Source organism: Pseudophryne corroboree, unplaced genomic scaffold (genome assembly GCF_028390025.1).
Source record: "Pseudophryne corroboree isolate aPseCor3 unplaced genomic scaffold, aPseCor3.hap2 scaffold_322, whole genome shotgun sequence".
NCBI classification, from domain to species: Eukaryota; Metazoa; Chordata; class Amphibia; order Anura; family Myobatrachidae; genus Pseudophryne; species Pseudophryne corroboree.
In genome coordinates, this window is record NW_026969903.1 from 371,474 (window position 1) to 389,527 (window position 18,054).

The following is an 18,054-nucleotide window of genomic DNA, read 5'->3' on the forward strand; positions in this document are numbered from 1 at the left end:
CAGGAATGCTTGCACTAGTTGTTGCATTTGGTTTGTTGTTTGGGGGTGCTTCAGTATTAGGCAGCCTTCTGCCCTCCCATGTTCATCTGAAAATATGTGTTCTCCCTGCAGTTGTTGTCCCCAGATGAGAGTTCCCTTGTGCTGCCTCAGTTGAATCTCCTTTACTTGACAGAGATGTGCATGAGCAGCGGCCCTCCCCAGCCCTATCCCAAATCATACTTATTTTGCATAGGAGATACCATGGTCATGAAGATTACTCTCCCAGGGTGAGGTTCATTCATTGCATTCTGGGTATGCTGACCCCTGTGATTTCCCCAAATGTGGGAAACGTGACTGCTTTATTTGTTGGTAGTGGGGGACTGTGTTTGTGTTTTCCTCTGATCTCTGGTAAAAGTCAGATTTCTTTGTTTCAGATCTTCCTCTAGCCTTGTTCTTCTTTCGAGAGTTTCCTTGTGCTGCCTCAGTTGGATCTCCTTCACTTGACAGGGGGGTGCCCGAGCAGCGACCCTCCCCAGCTCTAGCCCAACTCCTACTTACCTGCCAGGTGAGATACTATGATCATGAAGGTGCTTCTCCCAGGGCAAGGCTCACCCATTGCACTCTGGGTGTGCTGCCCCTGCGATTTCCCCAAATGTGGGAAACTTGACTGCATAATTTGTGTTTCCCCTGGTCAGGTCTCGTATAATTCAGATCTCTTTGTCTCAGGTCTCTCTCCAGCCTAGTTTGCTGTCTGTTTCCACTTCTCTTTTCTTGAGCCGCTCCCTTCTATGCCCTTGCGCACTATCCTGACTTCTCCTCCTTTCTGCTTACTTTGTGCCTTCCAACGCACAATGCGAACTACAGGTAGTGCTGCAGGGCCCACACCCTTTTACTTGCCTTACAGAGCAGCTCTGGAGCTGTTACAGTGCCCAGCTGCTGCAAGAAATCAGCTTGAATGCTTCAGGGGCTGGGGCATAGCCAACATGAGCCCCACACCGAAGGAGGGTGGAGGTGTTTAATGCAAACTAGGGGTCAGCCAAGTGCTGCAAAAGGCCACCATGCCCTGCACGCCCCTTTTCTCTTTTCATATGCAGACGAGGGTTGAAGCCAACTTTGACCCACTGCTTGGATGACATCACCATATGCAAATCTATCTGCTGCAGGCCTTCCCCCAGGAATGCTTGCACTAGTTGTTGCATTTGGTTTGTTGTTTGGGGGTGCTTCAGTATTAGGCAGCCTTCTGCCCTCCCATGTTCATCTGAAAATATGTGTTCTCCCTGCAGTTGTTGTCCCCAGATGAGAGTTCCCTTGTGCTGCCTCAGTTGAATCTCCTTTACTTGACAGAGATGTGCCTGAGCAGCGGCCCTCCCCAGCCCTATCCCAAATCATACTTATTTTGCATAGGAGATACCATTGTTATGAAGATTGTTCTCCCAGGGTGCGGTTCATTCATTGCACTCTGGGTATGCTGACCCCTGTGATTTCCCCAAATGTGGGAAACTCGACTGCATTATTTGTGGTAGTGGTGGACTGTGTTTGTGCTTTCCTCTGGTCAGCTCTGGTAAAAGTCAGATTTCTTTGTCTCAGATCTTCCTCTAGCCTTGTTCTTCTTTCGAGAGTTCCTTTGTGCTGCCTCAGTTGGATCTCCTTCACTTGACAGGGGGGTGCCCGAGCAGCGACCCTCCCCAGCTCTAGCCCAACTCCTACTTACCTGCCAGGTGAGATACTATGATCATGAAGGTGCTTCTCCCAGGGCAAGGCTCACCCATTGCACTCTGGGTGTGCTGCCCCTGCAATTTCCCCAAATGTGGGAAACTTGACTGCATAATTTGTGTTTCCCCTGGTCGGCTCTCGTATAATTCAGATCTCTTTGTCTCAGGTCTCTCTCCAGCCTAGTTTGCTGTCTGTTTCCACTTCTATTTTCTTGAGCCCCTCCCTTCTATACCCTTGTGCACTATCCTGACTTCTCCTCCCGTCTGCTTACTTTGTGCCTTCCAATGCACAATGCAAACTACAGGTAGTGCTGCAGGGCCCACACCCTTTTACTTGCCTTACAGAGCAGCTCTGGAGCTGTTACAGTGCCCAGCTGCTGCAAGAAATCAGCTTGAATGCTTCATGGGATGGGGCATGGCCAACATGAGCCCCACACCAAAGGAGGGTGGGGGTGTTTAATGCGATCTAGGGGTCATCCAAGCAGCGCAAAAGGCCGCCATGCCCTGCACGCCCCTTTTCTCTTTTCATATGCAGATGAGGGTTGAAGCCAACTTTGACCCACTGCTTGGATAACATCGCCATATGCAAATCCATCTGCTGCAGGCCTTCCCCCAGGAATGCTTGCACTAGTTGTTGCATTTGGTTTGTTGTTTGGGGGTGCTTCAGTATTAGGCAGCCTTCTGCCCTCCCATGTTCATCTGAAAATATGTGTTCTCCCTGCAGTTGTTGTCCCCAGATGAGAGTTCCCTTGTGCTGCCTCAGTTGAATTTCCTTTACTTGACAGAGATGTGCCTGAGCAGCGGCCCTCCCCAGCCCTATCCCAAATCATACTTATTTTGCATAGGAGACACCATGGTCATGAAGATTGTTCACCCAGGGTGAGGTTCATTCATTGCATTCTGGGTATGCTGACCCCTGTGATTTCCCCAAATGTGGGAAACTCGCCTGCATTATTTGTGGTAGTGGGGGACTGTGTTTGTGTTTTCCGCTGGTCAGCTCTGGTAAAAGTCAGATTTCTTTGTCTCAGATCTTCCTCTAGCCTTGTTCTTCTTTCGAGAGTTCCATTGTGCTGCCTCAGTTGGATCTCCTTCACTTGACAGGGGGGTGCCCGAGCAGCGACCCTCCCCAGCTCTAGCCCAACTCCTATTTACCTGCCAGGTGAGATACTATGATCTTGAAGGTGCTTCTCCCAGGGCAAGGCTCACCCATTGCACTCTGGCTGTGCTGCCCCTGCGATTTCCCCAAATGTGGGAAACTTGACTGCATAATTTGTGTTTCCCCTGGTCGGCTCTCGTATAATTCAGATCTCTTTGTCTCAGGTCTCTCTCCAGCCTAGTTTGCTGTCTGTTTCCACTTCTCTATTCTTGAGCCGCTCCCTTCTATGCCCTTGCGCACTATCCTGACTTCTCCCGTCTGCTTACTTTGTGCCTTCCAACGCACAATGCGAACTACAGGTAGTGCTGCAGGGCCCACACCCTTTTATTTGCCTTACAGAGCAGCTCTGGAGCTGTTACAGTGCCCAGCTGCTGCAAGAAATCAGCTTGAATGCTTCAGGGGCTGGGGCATAGTCAACATGAGCCCCACACCGAAGGAGGGTGGAGGTGTTTAATGCGAACTAGGGGTCATCCAAGCGCCGCAAAATGCCGCCATGCCCTGCATAACCCTTTTCTCTTTTCATATGCAGATGAGGGTTCCAGCCAACTTTGGCCCACTGCTTGGATGACATCACCGTATGCAAATTCGTCTCCTGCAGACCTTCCCCCAGGAATGCTTGTACTAGTTATTGCATATGGTTTGATATTTGATGGTGCTTCAGTATTAGGCAGCCTTCCGCCCTCCCATGTTCATCTGAAAAGATGTGGTCTCCCTGCAGTTGTTGTCCCCAGACGAGAGTTCCCTTGTGCTTCCTCAGTTGAATCTCCTTAACTTGACGGGGGAGGGGCTGCCCGAGCAGCCACCCTCCCCAGCCCTATCCCAACTCATACTTATTTTGCATATGAGATCTCTATATCATGAAGATTGTTCTCACAGGGTGAGGTTCATCCATTATATTTTAAAATAGGAAGGTTCAAATTACATATTTGAATTGCATCTATGTGCTGGATTCAAATGTCCCCCCCCTTCCTTTCTCAATTGTGCCCATCAGCAGCTATTCTAAGGTTGCTGCCAATGGGTGTGACACATTAATTTCTTCTGTGGGGTACACTGGACTCCACAAGGATTCACATTGGGGTGTAGAGTAGGATCTTGATCTGAGGCACCAACCGGCTCAAAGCTTTTGACTGTTCCCAAGATGCTCAGCGCATTCTCCTCTATAACCCCGCTTCCATGAACAGGGAGCTCAGTTTGTAGTTGTTGCCTTCAGTAGCAGGCCACTTAACAGGGGCCTGCCTCAAGCAGCCTATTCTTAGCTATTAATTTTGACAAGAAAAGAAGAACTTTTTTTATGAGAATCTACAAGGGCTGCAGCAGGCTAGGTCTAATAGACATCTTTACTGCAGCTTCATCACTCCCAGCGGCACTGTATACTCCCGTGCCCTGGTTGCTGGGTCACTGCAGCGGAGGCTCCGGTTTCTTCCTAAGGTCAGTCACACACAATGTAACACCCCGGTATAACAAGTGTGTAAACTATGTGGAACAGGTCAGGGATACCTTGATGGACTATTCCTCCTTCAGCAGCAGCTCTTCTCTATTCCTGGCAGAGAGGCAAGGTTTCCCCAGACACAAAGAAAGGCAGGCAGGGCTTTGTATGAAAGAATAAATGGTTTACCACATAACTCAGAAAAGGAACTGATTACAGTAGGGAAGGGAAAGATTTGATTCAAGCAACTTAAACACAGACACCATATACACTTTAAGTCATTACACAAATGGTAATATAACTAAATCTGAGATTAATACTATGTTGCTTAGTAATAGAAATCAACTTATGCAGACAATATTTAAGTCCCAGATAACATTGGTGTCACTGCAGGGAGTCTCTATGTGCACGTTGGGGCCCGGTTATGTTGTTACATAGTTATATGCAGCTATTGTCTCCTTTAGCTGTGAACAAAATATTGTAGCTCTGTGTAGTAAAGATGATTGTTTAAAACAAACTGGAGCTGCTTCCCATGTAAATCGCTGCATAGGTATAGTAAATATAGGATAATGTCCTTTGCAGTGGAGTAGGTTTCAGTATAAATATGGATTTATCTCACCCAGTCAATAGATGTTTCTGAGGCAGTTTCCCCTCAGATGTAGGCCAGTCAGCATTGGTATAAAGGCTTTATACTCTCCTGTCTCTGACACTTGCTGTGCACTCTCTTGGCTGAGAGTGTCATGGCGTTCTTACTTGTTAATTGCTGCACTTCCACTGCTGTATTTTGCACTACTGCTTACTCTCTCATGCAATTTTCAGCTTATTTGTCTCCCCTCTCTCAGCTGCTCATCTCTGCGTAATGGCGTCGCCAGCTCTTTCCTCACCATGGCTCCAACTGACTTCTCAAACTGCTGTTCAATTTTCTTTTAAATAAACTTTATTTAAAATGGCACAGGCAACTACACTGTTGTCAAAAATGTCCTTGTTGTTATGGGATATCACACGTGCCCCCCCCCAAAACATGCGTGTCCTCACGCATTTTGGTTTTATCCCTATATAAACTTCTCACTATATCCAGTCACATTCATTAGTGAACACAGATTATGTCTGAAACATTAACATTTATCAACATTTTTAACATCAGTATCTGATAGGTATAATTCCTTTTGTGCTATAGTACATTAACACATGCTCCTGGAGCAATCGGTTGAAATCTGGACAGTATATGGTCTTGAAAAGTTTGTCTAGGAAACCTCAACCCCCCTGCCATGGATGAGTATTGAACTCTTTCTAAACTGTCTTTGGGACATGCTGTACAAAACTGCAGCTGACTATGGTGGTTTTCTGTTTTGCAAGCCCTAGTCTTCTTGCCTCCTTGTCGGTGACAAACCACCTTAGTCTGCTGTAAATACATTTTATGAGCCTCTTCCATTCCATCTTGGGATTCAGTATCACAGCTGGTTTGGGACAATGGATTCTGGAGAGAAAGAGGCAGCAAGGTTCTTCTTACAGAACAGGTTGGACAGTTTCGGCACCATCTCTTGATGTCTTCCCTCATTTCAACCCAAAAGAACTTTTTCCAGATGCTTGTTTCCATCCTTTTGCACCCAGGGTGACCTGACTTGTCGTGATATTCTTCAAGCACATAACAAGCACTTTGTCTTGGAATTACAAGTTGACTGATCCTATAATGAGTATTAGGATCCACACTACATCGAACCAACTGTCCTTTCTCTTCAAACAGCCTTTCTCGCTGTCTCAACAACTTCAGGAGTTCTGGCGAGGATTCTTGCCTTTGTCGCTTGGTCAGGTATTTCCCAATCTTCAGTAAGGCTTTGAGGTGTCTTATCATCTGACTTTTATCTTGCAGGTGGTCAAAACTGGTTCCTTGAATAGGTTGCTCACAGTTTCTAGAACTGGATGCTATATTATTCATGCCTAACATTGAAGCATTCTTTCGGATAATCTGGACACTGGAGATGGGCATTTCTATCATTATTTGGCTAGCCTTATTTTTTTCATGTTCCTCTCTTACAGATAATTCTGTTATCATTCTTCCCTTTTGTTTGGCTATCCCAGGTTGAAGGCCTTGTTTCTCCTGGAGCTTGTCAGTTTGAAACTCTCCTTGGAGTGCTGCTACGAGCTCCTCACAGCAGTTCCGCAACACATTCATGCCCACTATCACTGGAGGCAATCCATCATCTTGGGCAGTGGTGATGATGAAGCCTTGCTGTGGTAGCACTGTTCGTCCGATTTGAATTTCAGCTTCCCAGTATCCTTTGCAAGGGATGCAGTGCCCATTGCTTGCAATCGGGTTTATCAATGTGGAAGTTGACGGAAACATCTGTTCCTCAGTCCAATGCTGCTCAAACTGTGTTGCTTGTATTGTGGTCACTTGTGATCCAGTGTCTAAGAGAGCGGGCATTGAGACTCCATTGATGCAAACTTGAACCACCGGGCATTGGCTAACATAACGGGTTAACCACATGAATTTGGAGTTTAAATGATCTGGCTGCTCAAATTCTCTCTTAATTTGTCCGCTTCCTTCACAGCTTTGAAAAATGGGTCGCCTTTGGGAGGCAAAGTGGCTGGAAAAAAGTGTCTCCCTGTTTCTATGTAGGTCCCATTGGGAACTGTTCAGTGGTCTCCTCTCCTGGCACCATTCCATTTCTTCATGGAGCAGTGCCTGCTGTCTCTTCAGAATCTGCAGGTCTCTGCGCATCTCTGTCACACCACGTGTCAGTTCAGCCAGCAGACTTCGTAACTCACTAGAAGAGTCAAATATGCATGTCTTTGAACATGGCACTGTCACTCCTTTTACTGTAGGTGGGTAAGTAGCTCCTTTAAAACTTGACTCCTGGGCATCAGAATTCTCTTGATACCGTGGCATCTCTGGAATAGACTCTTGTGGAACAGCCCCTGAAGTAAGACTGGAGCCTAGAACTTTAATCGCAGCCTCTTTAAAATCCAGGAATGTGCTTCCAGGCTTCTGCAATCTCAATAGTCGCAGCTGAGTTTTTACAAATTCGCCCCTTGCAACTTCAGTGAACTGGTCCAATAACATTTTCTCTTTGTCATGCACTTCCTCAGGGTCTGCTTGCTGAACATCTCTGAGTGCTTCCTGAAAGCTGAGGGCATAGCCCGTGAGTGACTCTCCTGGTTGTTGCTTTCGAGCAAAGAAGTGCATTTTAAGTTCTGACACTGTCCTTGTGTCAAATGTGGTAGCAAGCCTGTTGAGGATCTGGTCCACAGTCTTCTTCTCTTCAGTAGGCCAGGAAGTAACCTCTCTAAGTGCAAGCCCTTTCAACTGTCCCATCAAGATCTCCACCTTTTGCTGCTCTTTCAGCGGGTACAGACGAAACAAAGACTGCAGTAGTATCCTCATCAGTTTATTTTTGTCAATTACCATTTTAATAATCGGGTAAAGAAAATTAAGTGGATTTTTGAAAGAAAACAATACTGTCAATATACTATTAAAACAAATTAAAATGGTAAAAGTTATTGTACTTTAAGTAAAAATAAAAGAGCAAAAATATCAATCCCAGTTTTGGATTACTTTAATTAACAAAAAAAAATGCATATAGCAGAGGATAGTTTCAATCTGCCTACCTCTGGGCTATGGACCCAGCATGCTTCCATTACAGTACTCTGCTGCACATGTAATTGCAAGAGATCCTGAAGCACTCACTCATCATGGGAAAGTACCAATGTGTTTCTTCATTGGTTGATGGAAGAAACATCTTACAAAAACTCTCCAGATTATTGACTATTTAAAGTTTTTCTTGGAAACGTTCTAGATGAATGCTTATCAGCCTTTGTCAGTATGTACTTTTGCAAAGTGTCGCTGTGGCGCAATCAGTTAGTGTGTAAGGCTATTAACCAAAAGGTTGGTGGTTCGATCCCACCCAGGGACGTAATTGACCTTGTTATCAGATTTTGGTGATCTTTAAGTAGACAAGTCAAAATTTCAAAAACCCCTCTTATGGTGTAGGGTACCTGGCCTTCTCTGATGTAATCAGAGTTAGATTTGATTCAGTGATTTTATAAAAACAGCTAGGAAGCACAATTTAGCAGTGGTTTGCAGAGAAAAAGAAATATGCTGGCAAAAAAATCCAATTGAGTGATTAAACAGCTCTTCATTTTCTGGCTTTACTTTTATGCTAACAAATTTGTTCTCTGAAAAGTTTCCACAAAGCCAAATATCTGATTAACATCTTTGTAGGGATGGTTTTTCACCTATTACTAAATTAAACTTGCTTCATTGGAAAGGCAGCAAGATGCATCCTCATTTCAATATCTACTGAAATAATACAGGTTGACACCAGGAAACATTAACGCCACTGCATCCTTGCTGCTTTCTCATGTGGACGTCTGTTTAATGTGAAAACAAGGTGATATCTAATTAGCACACAGGTAAGGAATTAAGAAAATCTTTATTTAAGGGTGAAGATGTTTCTCACAAAATCGTTGCCCCAATGCATCATTGAAATTCAAGCTGGAAAGATGATTTTAATATATCACTTGTACATTTTGTATTGCTCTTCTGGTGACAATGTAGTTTGTTTTTGTCAATTACCATTTTAATAATAGGGTAAAGAAAATTAAGTGGATTTTTGAAAGAAAACAATACTGTCAATATACTATTAAAACAAATTAAAATGGTAAAAGTTATTGTACTTTAAGTAAAAATAAATGCTAAAATATCAATCCCAGTTTTGGATTACTTTAATGAACAAAAAAAAATGCATATAGCAAAGGATAGTTTCAATCTGCCTACCTCTGGGTTATGGACCCAGCATGCTTCCATTACAGTACTCTGCTGCACATGTAAGTGCAAGAGATCCTGAAGCACTCACTCATCATGCGAAAGTACCAATGTGTTTCTTCATTGGTTGCTGGAAGAAACATCTTACAAAAACTCTCCAGATTATTGACTTTTTAAAGTTTTTCTAGGAAACGTTCTAGATGAATGCTTATTAGTCTTTGTCAGTATTTACTTTTTGCAAAGTGTCTCTGTGGCGCAATCGGTTAGTGTGTTCAGCTATTAATCAAAAGGTTGGTGGTTCAATCCCACCCAGGGACGTGATTGACCTTGTGATCAGATTTTGGTGATATTTAAGTAGACAAGTCAAAATTGCAAACCCCCTCTTATGGTGTAGGGTACCTGGCCTTCTCTGATGTAATCAGAGTTAGATTTGATTAAGTGATTTTATAAAAAAACAGCTAGGAAGCACAATTTAGCAGTGAGTTGCAGAGAAAAAGAAAAATGCTGGCAGAAAAATCCAATTGAGTGATTAAACAGCTCTTCATTTTCTGGCTTTATTTTTATGATAACAAATTTGTTCTCTGAAAAGTGTCCACAAAGCCAAGTATCTGATTAACATCTTTGTAGGGATGGTTTTTCACCTATTACTAAATTAAACTTGCTTCATTGGAAAGGCAGCAAGATGCATCCTCATTTCAATATCTACGGAAATAATACAGGTTGACACCATGAAACATTAACGCCACTGCATCTTTGCTGTTTTCTCATGTGGAAGTCTGTTTAATGTGAAAACAAGGTGATATCTAATTAGCACACAGGTAAGGAATTAAGAAAATCTTTATTTAAGGGTGAAGATGTTTCTCACAAAATCGTTGCCCCAATGCATCATTGAAATCCAAGCTGGAAAGATGATTTTAATATATTACTTGAACATTTTATATTGCTCTTCTGGTGATAATGTAGTTTGTTTTTGTCAATTACCATTTTAATAATCGGGTAAAGAAAATTAAGTGGATTTTTGAAAGAAAACAATATTGTCAATATACTATTAAAACAAATTAAAATGGTAAAAGTTATTGTACTTTAAGTAAAAATAAAAGAGCAAAAATATCAATCCCAGTTTTGGATTACTTTAATTAACAAAAAAAAAATGCATATAGCAGAGGATAGTTTCAATCTGCCTACCTCTGGGTTATGGACCCAGCATGCTTCCATTACAGTACTCTGCTGCACATGTAAGTGCAAGAGATCCTGAAGCACTCACTCATCATGGGAAAGTACCAATGTGTTTCTTCATTGGTTGATGGAAGAAACATCTTACAAAAACTCTCCACATTATTGACTTTTTAAAATGTTTCTAGGAATCGTTCTAGATGAATGCTTATTAGCCTTTGTCAGTATGGACTTTTGCAAAGTGTTGCTGTGGTGCAATCAGTTACTGTGTAAGGCTATTAACCAAAAGGTTGGTGGTTCAATCCCACCCAGGGACGTAATTGACCTCGTTATCAGATTTTGGTGATCTTTATGTAGACAAGTCAAAATTTCGAAAACCCCTGTTATGGTGTAGGGTACCTGGCCTTCTCTGATGTAATCAGAGTTAGATTTGATTCAGTGATTTTATAAAAACAGCTAGGAAGCACAATTTAGCAGTGGGTTGCAGAGAAAAAGAAATATGCTGGCAAAAAAATCCAATTGAGTGATTAAATAGCTCTTCATTTTCTGGCTTTATTTTTATGCTAACAAATTTGTTCTCTGAAAAGTGTCCACAAAGCCAAGTATCTGATTAACATCTTTGTAGGGATGGTTTTTCACCTATTACTAAATTAAACTTGCTTCATTGGAAAGGCAACAAGATGCATCCTCATTTCAATATCTACTGAAATAATACAGGTTGACACCAGGAAACATTAACGCCACTGCATCCTTGCTGCTTTCTCATGTGGAAGTCTGTTTAATGTGAAAACAAGGTGATATCTAATTAGCACACAGGTAAGGAATTAAGAAAATGTTTATTTAAGGGTGAAGATGTTTCTCACAAAATCGTTGCCCCAATGCATCATTTAAATTCAAGCTGGAAAGATGATTTTAATATATCATTTGTACATTTTGTATTGCTCTTCTGGTGACAATGTAGTTTGTTTTTGTCAATTACCATTTTAATAATCGGGTAAAGAAAATTAAGTGGATTTTTGAAAGAAAACAATACTGTCAATATACTATTAAAACAAATGAAAATGGTAAAAGTTATTGTACTTTAAGTAAAAATAAAAGAGCAAAAATATCAATCCCAGTTTTGGATTACTTTAATTAACAAAAAAAAACGCATATAGCAGAGGATAGTTTCAATCTGCCTACCTCTGGGCTATGGACCCAGCATGCTTCCATTACAGTACTCTGCTGCACATGTAATTGCAAGAGATCCTGAAGTACTCACTCATCATGGGAAAGTACCAATGTGTTTCTTCATTGGTTGATGGAAGAAACATCTTACAAAAACTCTCCAGATTATTGACTATTTAAAGTTTTTCTAGGAAACGTTCTAGATGAATGCTTATTAGCCTTTGTCAGTATGTACTTTTGCAAAGTGTCGCTGTGGCGCAATCAGTTAGTGTGTACGGCTATTAACCAAAAGGTTGGTGGTTCAATCCCACCCAGGGATGTAATTGACCTTGTTATCAGATTTTGGTGATCTTTAAGTAGACAAGTCAAAATTTCAAAAACCCCTGTTATGGTGTAGGGTACCTGGCCTTCTCTGATGTAATCAGAGTTAGATTTGATTCAGTGATTTTATAAAAACAGCTAGGAAGCACAATTTAGCAGCGGTTTGCAGAGAAAAAGAAATATGCTGGCAAAAAAATCCAATTGAGTGATTAAACAGCTCTTCATTTTCTGGCTTTATTTTTATGCTAACAAATTTGTTCTCTGAAAAGTGTCCACAAAGCCAAGTATCTGATTAACATCTTTGTAGGGATGGTTTTTCACCTATTGCTAAATTAAACTTGCTTTATTGGAAAGGCAGCAAGATGCATCCTCATTTCAATATCTACGGAAATAATACAGGTTGACACCAGGAAACATTAACGCCACTGCATCCTTGCTGCTTTCTCATGTGGAAGTCTGTTTAATGTGAAAACAAGGTGATATCTAATTAGCACACAGGTAAGGAATTAAGAAAATCTTTATTTAAGGGTGAAGATGTTTCTCACAAAATCGTTGCCCCAATGCATCATTGAAATTCAAGCTGGAAAGATGATTTTAATATATCACTTGTACATTTTGTATTGCTCTTCTGGTGACAATGTAGTTTGTTTTTGTCAATTACCATTTTAATAATAGGGTAAAGAAAATTAAGTGGATTTTTGAAAGAAAACAATACTGTCAATATACTATTAAAACAAATTAAAATGGTAAAAGTTATTGTACTTTAAGTAAAAATAAAAGAGCAAAAATATCAATCCCAGTTTTGGATTACTTTAATTAACAAAAAAAAAAATGCATATAGCAGAGGATAGTTTCAATCTGCCTACCTCTGGGTTAAGGGGCCCAGCATGCTTCCATTGCAGTACTCTGCTGCACATGTAAGTGCAAGAGATTCTGAAGCACTCACTCATCATGGGAAAGTACCAATGTGTTTCTTCATTGGTTGATGGAAGAAACATCTTACAAAAACTCTCCAGATTATTGACTTTTTAAAGTTTTCTAGGAAACGTTCTAGATGAATGCTTATTAGCCTTTGTCAGTATGGACTTTTGCAAAGTGTCTCTGTGGTGCAATCGGTTAGTGTGTTTGGTTATTAACCAAAGGGTTGGTGGTTCAATCCCACCCAGGGATGTTATTGACCTTGTCATCAGATTTTGGTGATCTTTAAGTAGACAAGTCAAAATTTCAAACCCCCTCTTATGGTGTAGGGTACCTGGCCTACTCTGATGTAATCAGAGTTAGATTTGATTAAGTGATTTTATCAAAAAACAGCTAGGAAGCACAATTTAGCAGTGGTTTGCAGAGAAAATGAAATATGCTGGCAGAAAAATCCAATTGAGTGATTAAACAGCTCTTCATTTTCTGGCTTTATTTTTATGCTAACTAATTTATTCTCTGAAAAGTGTCCACAAAGCCAAGTATCGGATTAACATCTTTGTAGGGATGGTTTTTCACCTATTACTAAATTAAACTTGCTTCATTGGAAAGGCAGCAAGATGCATCCTCATTTCAATATCTACTGAAATAATACAGGTTGACACCAGGAAACATTAACGCCACTGCATCCTTGCTGCTTTCTCATGTGGAAGTCTGTTTAATGTGAAAACAAGGTGATATCTAATTAGCACACAGGTAAGGAATTAAGAAAATCTTTATTTAAGGGTAAGATGTTTCTCACAAAATCGTTGCCCCAATGCATCATTGAAATTCAAGCTGGAAAGATGATTTTAATATATCACTTGTACATTTTGTATTGCTCTTCTGGTGACAATGTAGTTTGTTTTTGTCAATTACCATTTTAATAATCGGGTAAAGAAAATTAAGTGGATTTTTGAAAGAAAACAATACTGTCTATATACTATTAAAACAAATTAAAAAGGTAAAAGTTATTGTACTTTAAGTAAAATAAAAAGAGCAAAAATATCAATCCCAGTTTTGGATTACTTTAATTAACAAAAAAAAATGCATATAGCAGAGGATAATTTCAATCTGCCTACCTCTGGGTTATGGACCCAGCATGCTTCCATTACAGTACTCTGCTGCACATGTAAGTGCAAGAGATCCTGAAGCACTCACTCATCATGGGAAAGTACCAATGTGTTTCTTCATTGGTTGATGGAAGAAACATCTTACAAAAACTCTCCAGATTATTGACTATTTAAAGTTTTTCTAGGAAACGTTCTAGATGAATGCTTATTAGCCTTTGTCAGTATGTACTTTCACAAAGTGTCGCTGTAGCGCAATCAGTTAGTGTGTACGGCTATTAACCAAAAAGTTGGTGGTTCAATCCCACCCAGGGACGTAATTGACCTTGTGATCAGATTTTGGTGATATTTAAGTAGACAAGTCAAAATTTCAAACCCTCTCTTATAGTGTAGGGTACCTGGCCTACTCTGATGTAATCAGTTAGATTTGATTAAGTGATTTTATAAAAAAAACAGCTAGGAAGCACAATTTAGCAGTGGGTTGCAGAGAAAAAGAAATATGCTGGCAGAAAAATCCAATTGAGTGATTAAACAGCTCTTCATTTTCTGGCTTTATTTTTATGCTAACAAATTTGTTCTCTGAAAAGAGTCCACAAAGCCAAGTATCTGATTAACACCTTTGTAGGGATGGTTTTTCACCTATTACTAAATTAAACTTGCTTCATTGGAAAGGCAGCAAGTGATGTCATCCAAGCAGTGGGTCAAAGTTGGCTTCATCCCTCGTCTGCTTATGAAAAGAGAAAAGGGATATGCAGGGCATGGCGGCCTTTTGCGACGCTTGGATGACCCCTAGTTCGCAATAAACACCCCCACCCTCCTTCGGTGTGGGGCTCATGTTGACCATGCCCCAGCCCCTAAAGCATTCAAGCTGATTTCTTGCAGCAGCTGGGTACTGTAACAGCTCCAGAGCTGCTCTGTAAGGCAAGTAAAAGGGTGTGGGCCCTGCAGCACTACCTGTAGTTTGCATTGTGCATTGGAAGGCACAAAGTAAGCAGACGGGAGGAGAAGTCAGGATAGTGCACAAGGTTATAGAAGGGATGGGCTCAAGAAAAGAGAAGTGGAAACAGACAGCATACTAGGCTGGAGAGAGACCTGAGACAAAGAGATCTGAATTATACGAGAGCCGTCCAGGGGAAACACAAATTATGCAGTCAAGTTTCCCACATTTGGGGAAATCGCAAGGGGCAGCACACCCAGAGTGCAATGGGTGAGCCTTGCCCTGGGAGAAGCACCTTCATGATCATAGTATCTCACCTGGCAGGTTAGTAGGAGTTGGGCTAGAGCTGGGGAGGGTCGCTGCTCGGGCACTACCTTTCAAGTGAAGGAGATCCAACTGAGGCAGCACAAGGGAACTCTCAAAAGAAGAACAAGGCTAGAGGAAGATCTGATATAAAGAAATCTGACTTTTACCAGAGCTGACCAGAGGAAAGCACAAACACAGTCCACCACTACCACAAATAATGCAGTCGAGTTTCCCACATTTGGGGAAATCACAGGGGTCAGCATACCCAGAATGCAATGAATGAACCTCACCCTGGGAGAACAATCTTCATGACAATAGTATCTCCTATGCAAAATAAGTATGATTTGGGATAGATGATACTGGATGTGTACACAACCGCCCACACACCAACCTTGTGTGGACAGAAGTATACACTCTCCGGCGCCAGTACCCGCTGGATCAAGGAGATTTTAGACAATGGCGGAGACTGCTGCTCCTGATACAGGGATAATTGCAATCCCTATATTGAACAAAAAAACACAAAAACTACCCACACAGGTGTGACCCTCTGTAGGAAATCAGTAGCGCTGTCCCCACCATTTATCGGAGATAATCAATAAATAATAAAAAAATGGCTAATTACTATTAAATTTTAAAACATATAAATCATATTTTATTAACATATATTGCTGCAGCAAAATTGACATACATAAAAATGCATATTGTGTATAGTGGATGCCTTTAATGTAAATGCTCCACATACACAAATGTATATACTTAATTACGTTTATTCTCTGAGGCTTGGATTTTAATAAGCTGACTTCAAAATGTCCACATAGATTAATGATAGACCAATGAGCTCGGCATTTACGGACACTGCTTGCATGAGTATGTCCTTAATTAATTAATGTCCCGAAAAAGATGTGTGCACACATATATCACTTTGAATGGATAGTTACCATGGGCGATAAGTTTTTCATTCACCTCTTTAGAACAGTCTGTTTAGGACCGTCCCAATTGGAAAGACTCCCTCTGCTGGTGCTTGTCCATTTACTGCAGAATATCTGGAGACAATATCCACGGGAATCCGTCCACAGTGCTCCGGCTCCCTCTGCTGGTGGCTAACCGCAATTGCAGGTGGACTGGCTGTTTTGTCGTAGCCAGAAGCCGGTGATCGTGTAAAACAAGCAGGAGGTGATAGTCACTGCCAGTAGGTCCTTCGAAAACGCGTTTCTCCGCCTTCCCAGTGCGTTCAGCGGCTTCCTCAGTTCGAATGACCATCATCCCAATGAACACTTTATATAGCCCCACTTATTTGAAATTCCCGCGGCCATTCGCGCATGCGCACTCAAACGTGCGTTCCAAGCCTCAGTCTCATTACAAACTTTAAATAGACTCCAGCGGCCATTTTAGCTGGTTAAAACACACGATCCAAGCCTCATTATCACACCCGGAAGTTGCATCCATCGTTCTTATTAACAATATTAGAATCAAGCCTCGTTTTAAAACATAATTATCTACAACTTCATATTCAATTATACTGAACTCTAATGCAATTTGCTCAACAAGATTACGTCACTTAGTTTAATCATAATTAATTTATCATGATTACAAGTAATCCATGTCTTATTTGACAACATCAGTACAAATATGACCGTATTTAAGAACAATATTAATACTAGTCAACACATCCTATTTTATTAGCACAGGTGATAAATATATTAAATATACTGCTCAACAGTATCATTACTCGGAAATAAAAGGGGACTAATTTTGATTATAATTTGTACTTTATAATTTATAATTTAGATCCCCACACGCCATCTTGTGGTTCAAATACATAATTACACCCCTTCGTATTGTTATACATAATCCTGTTATCTCCATCTCCTTAATCCAGCATCATAAGGAACCATATCCTATCCCACCCCCCCATATATTATATGTCAAGAATGATATTTATAAAAATAAAATATTTATATTATAAATATTAAACATTTGAACTTAGATTTTATTTAACTCAACCGTATCATTCAGACCCTGCGGGATCAAGGTTTTTAGGCTAAAGATCCAGAAAGCCTCTTTCTTACATAACCTTTTATACCTATCACCTCCTCTACTGGTTACCGCCACTTGTTCAATTGCCATGATTTGTAGATTATCACTTTTCCCTCCATTGCATTCCAAAATATGGCGGTATAGGTAGGTGTTTCCTACTTTTTTATCTATCTGTCTTTTATGCTCCATGAACCTAACGTGAAGTGCCCGAGTGGTGCGCCCCACGTACTGTGCTCCACAACCACACTGTAAGACGTAGATAACATACATGGATCTACAATTCAGAAAACTTTTTATATTGAATTTCTCTCCCGATACAGATGAGACAAATTGTGTGGTTTTCTTTTTTGTGTGTTTGCATGTTGTACAGTTTAGTCTACCACACTTATGGAACCCTAATGGCGGTTTGGGTATCCATGTATCTATTTGTCCCCCTTGGGCATCTGGAGCCATGGATTTTTCCCCAGGTCTCCTAAAAAAACTTGGAGCTAGTGCGGACTTCAGACTATCTGACTTCCGAAATATTACCTGTTCACTAAGGACTACATTGGAGTTCAACATCTCATCCAACTTGAGAATAGAAAAGTTCTTCTTAATTATCCTCTTGATCTTGTATGCACTAGTATTATACTTAGTTACAAACATTGTTGTCCTATCCGTCATTTTGTTATTTTTCTTTCTAGTATTTTTGCTGGTGGTATCCAATAAATGGTCTCTTTCCATATTTTCCACCTCCTTCCAAGCCTGGTCAAGAACAGATATTGGATACCCCTGCGTAAGAAACGCCCCATAGAGAGATTCCATTTGTTCTCTTGCTCCTTCTTTGGTGGAACAATTCCTTTTTATCCGAAGGAACTGGCCCTTCGGTATATTATCCTTCCATCGTTGTAAATGACTACTTTTGTAATGTAAATATCGGTTTTGATCTACCTCCTTAACAAAAGTATTTGTTATAATGATGTCATTTTCGATCTTAAGTGCTATATCCAAAAAAGTGACCTGTGTGGGGTGGCAGTACCCCGTAAACTTCAAACCATAATTATTGCAATTC

General features: G+C 41.0%; 8 non-coding genes across 8 annotated transcripts; 6 read left to right on the forward strand and 2 right to left on the reverse strand.

Moving 5' to 3' along the window:
• The first annotated feature begins 215 nt into the window (after positions 1-215).
• LOC135018422 (U1 spliceosomal RNA) lies at positions 216-380 on the forward strand. Its single transcript, XR_010216126.1, has one exon. It is a non-coding gene; the product is annotated as a U1 spliceosomal RNA (small nuclear RNA).
• Positions 381-529: 149 nt separating this feature from the next.
• On the forward strand, positions 530-692 carry LOC135018371 (U1 spliceosomal RNA). The gene has a single exon (XR_010216081.1). It is a non-coding gene; the product is annotated as a U1 spliceosomal RNA (small nuclear RNA).
• A 674-nt stretch (positions 693-1,366) lies between these two features.
• Positions 1,367-1,530, forward strand: LOC135018289 (U1 spliceosomal RNA). The gene has a single exon (XR_010216004.1). It is a non-coding gene; the product is annotated as a U1 spliceosomal RNA (small nuclear RNA).
• A 152-nt stretch (positions 1,531-1,682) lies between these two features.
• On the forward strand, positions 1,683-1,845 carry LOC135018356 (U1 spliceosomal RNA). The gene has a single exon (XR_010216067.1). It is a non-coding gene; the product is annotated as a U1 spliceosomal RNA (small nuclear RNA).
• A 674-nt stretch (positions 1,846-2,519) lies between these two features.
• LOC135018327 (U1 spliceosomal RNA) lies at positions 2,520-2,683 on the forward strand. The gene has a single exon (XR_010216041.1). It is a non-coding gene; the product is annotated as a U1 spliceosomal RNA (small nuclear RNA).
• A 152-nt stretch (positions 2,684-2,835) lies between these two features.
• LOC135018459 (U1 spliceosomal RNA) lies at positions 2,836-2,998 on the forward strand. Its single transcript, XR_010216159.1, has one exon. It is a non-coding gene; the product is annotated as a U1 spliceosomal RNA (small nuclear RNA).
• Positions 2,999-14,828: 11,830 nt separating this feature from the next.
• Positions 14,829-14,992, reverse strand: LOC135018351 (U1 spliceosomal RNA). The gene has a single exon (XR_010216062.1). It is a non-coding gene; the product is annotated as a U1 spliceosomal RNA (small nuclear RNA).
• A 151-nt stretch (positions 14,993-15,143) lies between these two features.
• LOC135018269 (U1 spliceosomal RNA) lies at positions 15,144-15,307 on the reverse strand. The gene has a single exon (XR_010215985.1). It is a non-coding gene; the product is annotated as a U1 spliceosomal RNA (small nuclear RNA).
• Between the last annotated feature and the right edge of the window lie 2,747 nt (positions 15,308-18,054).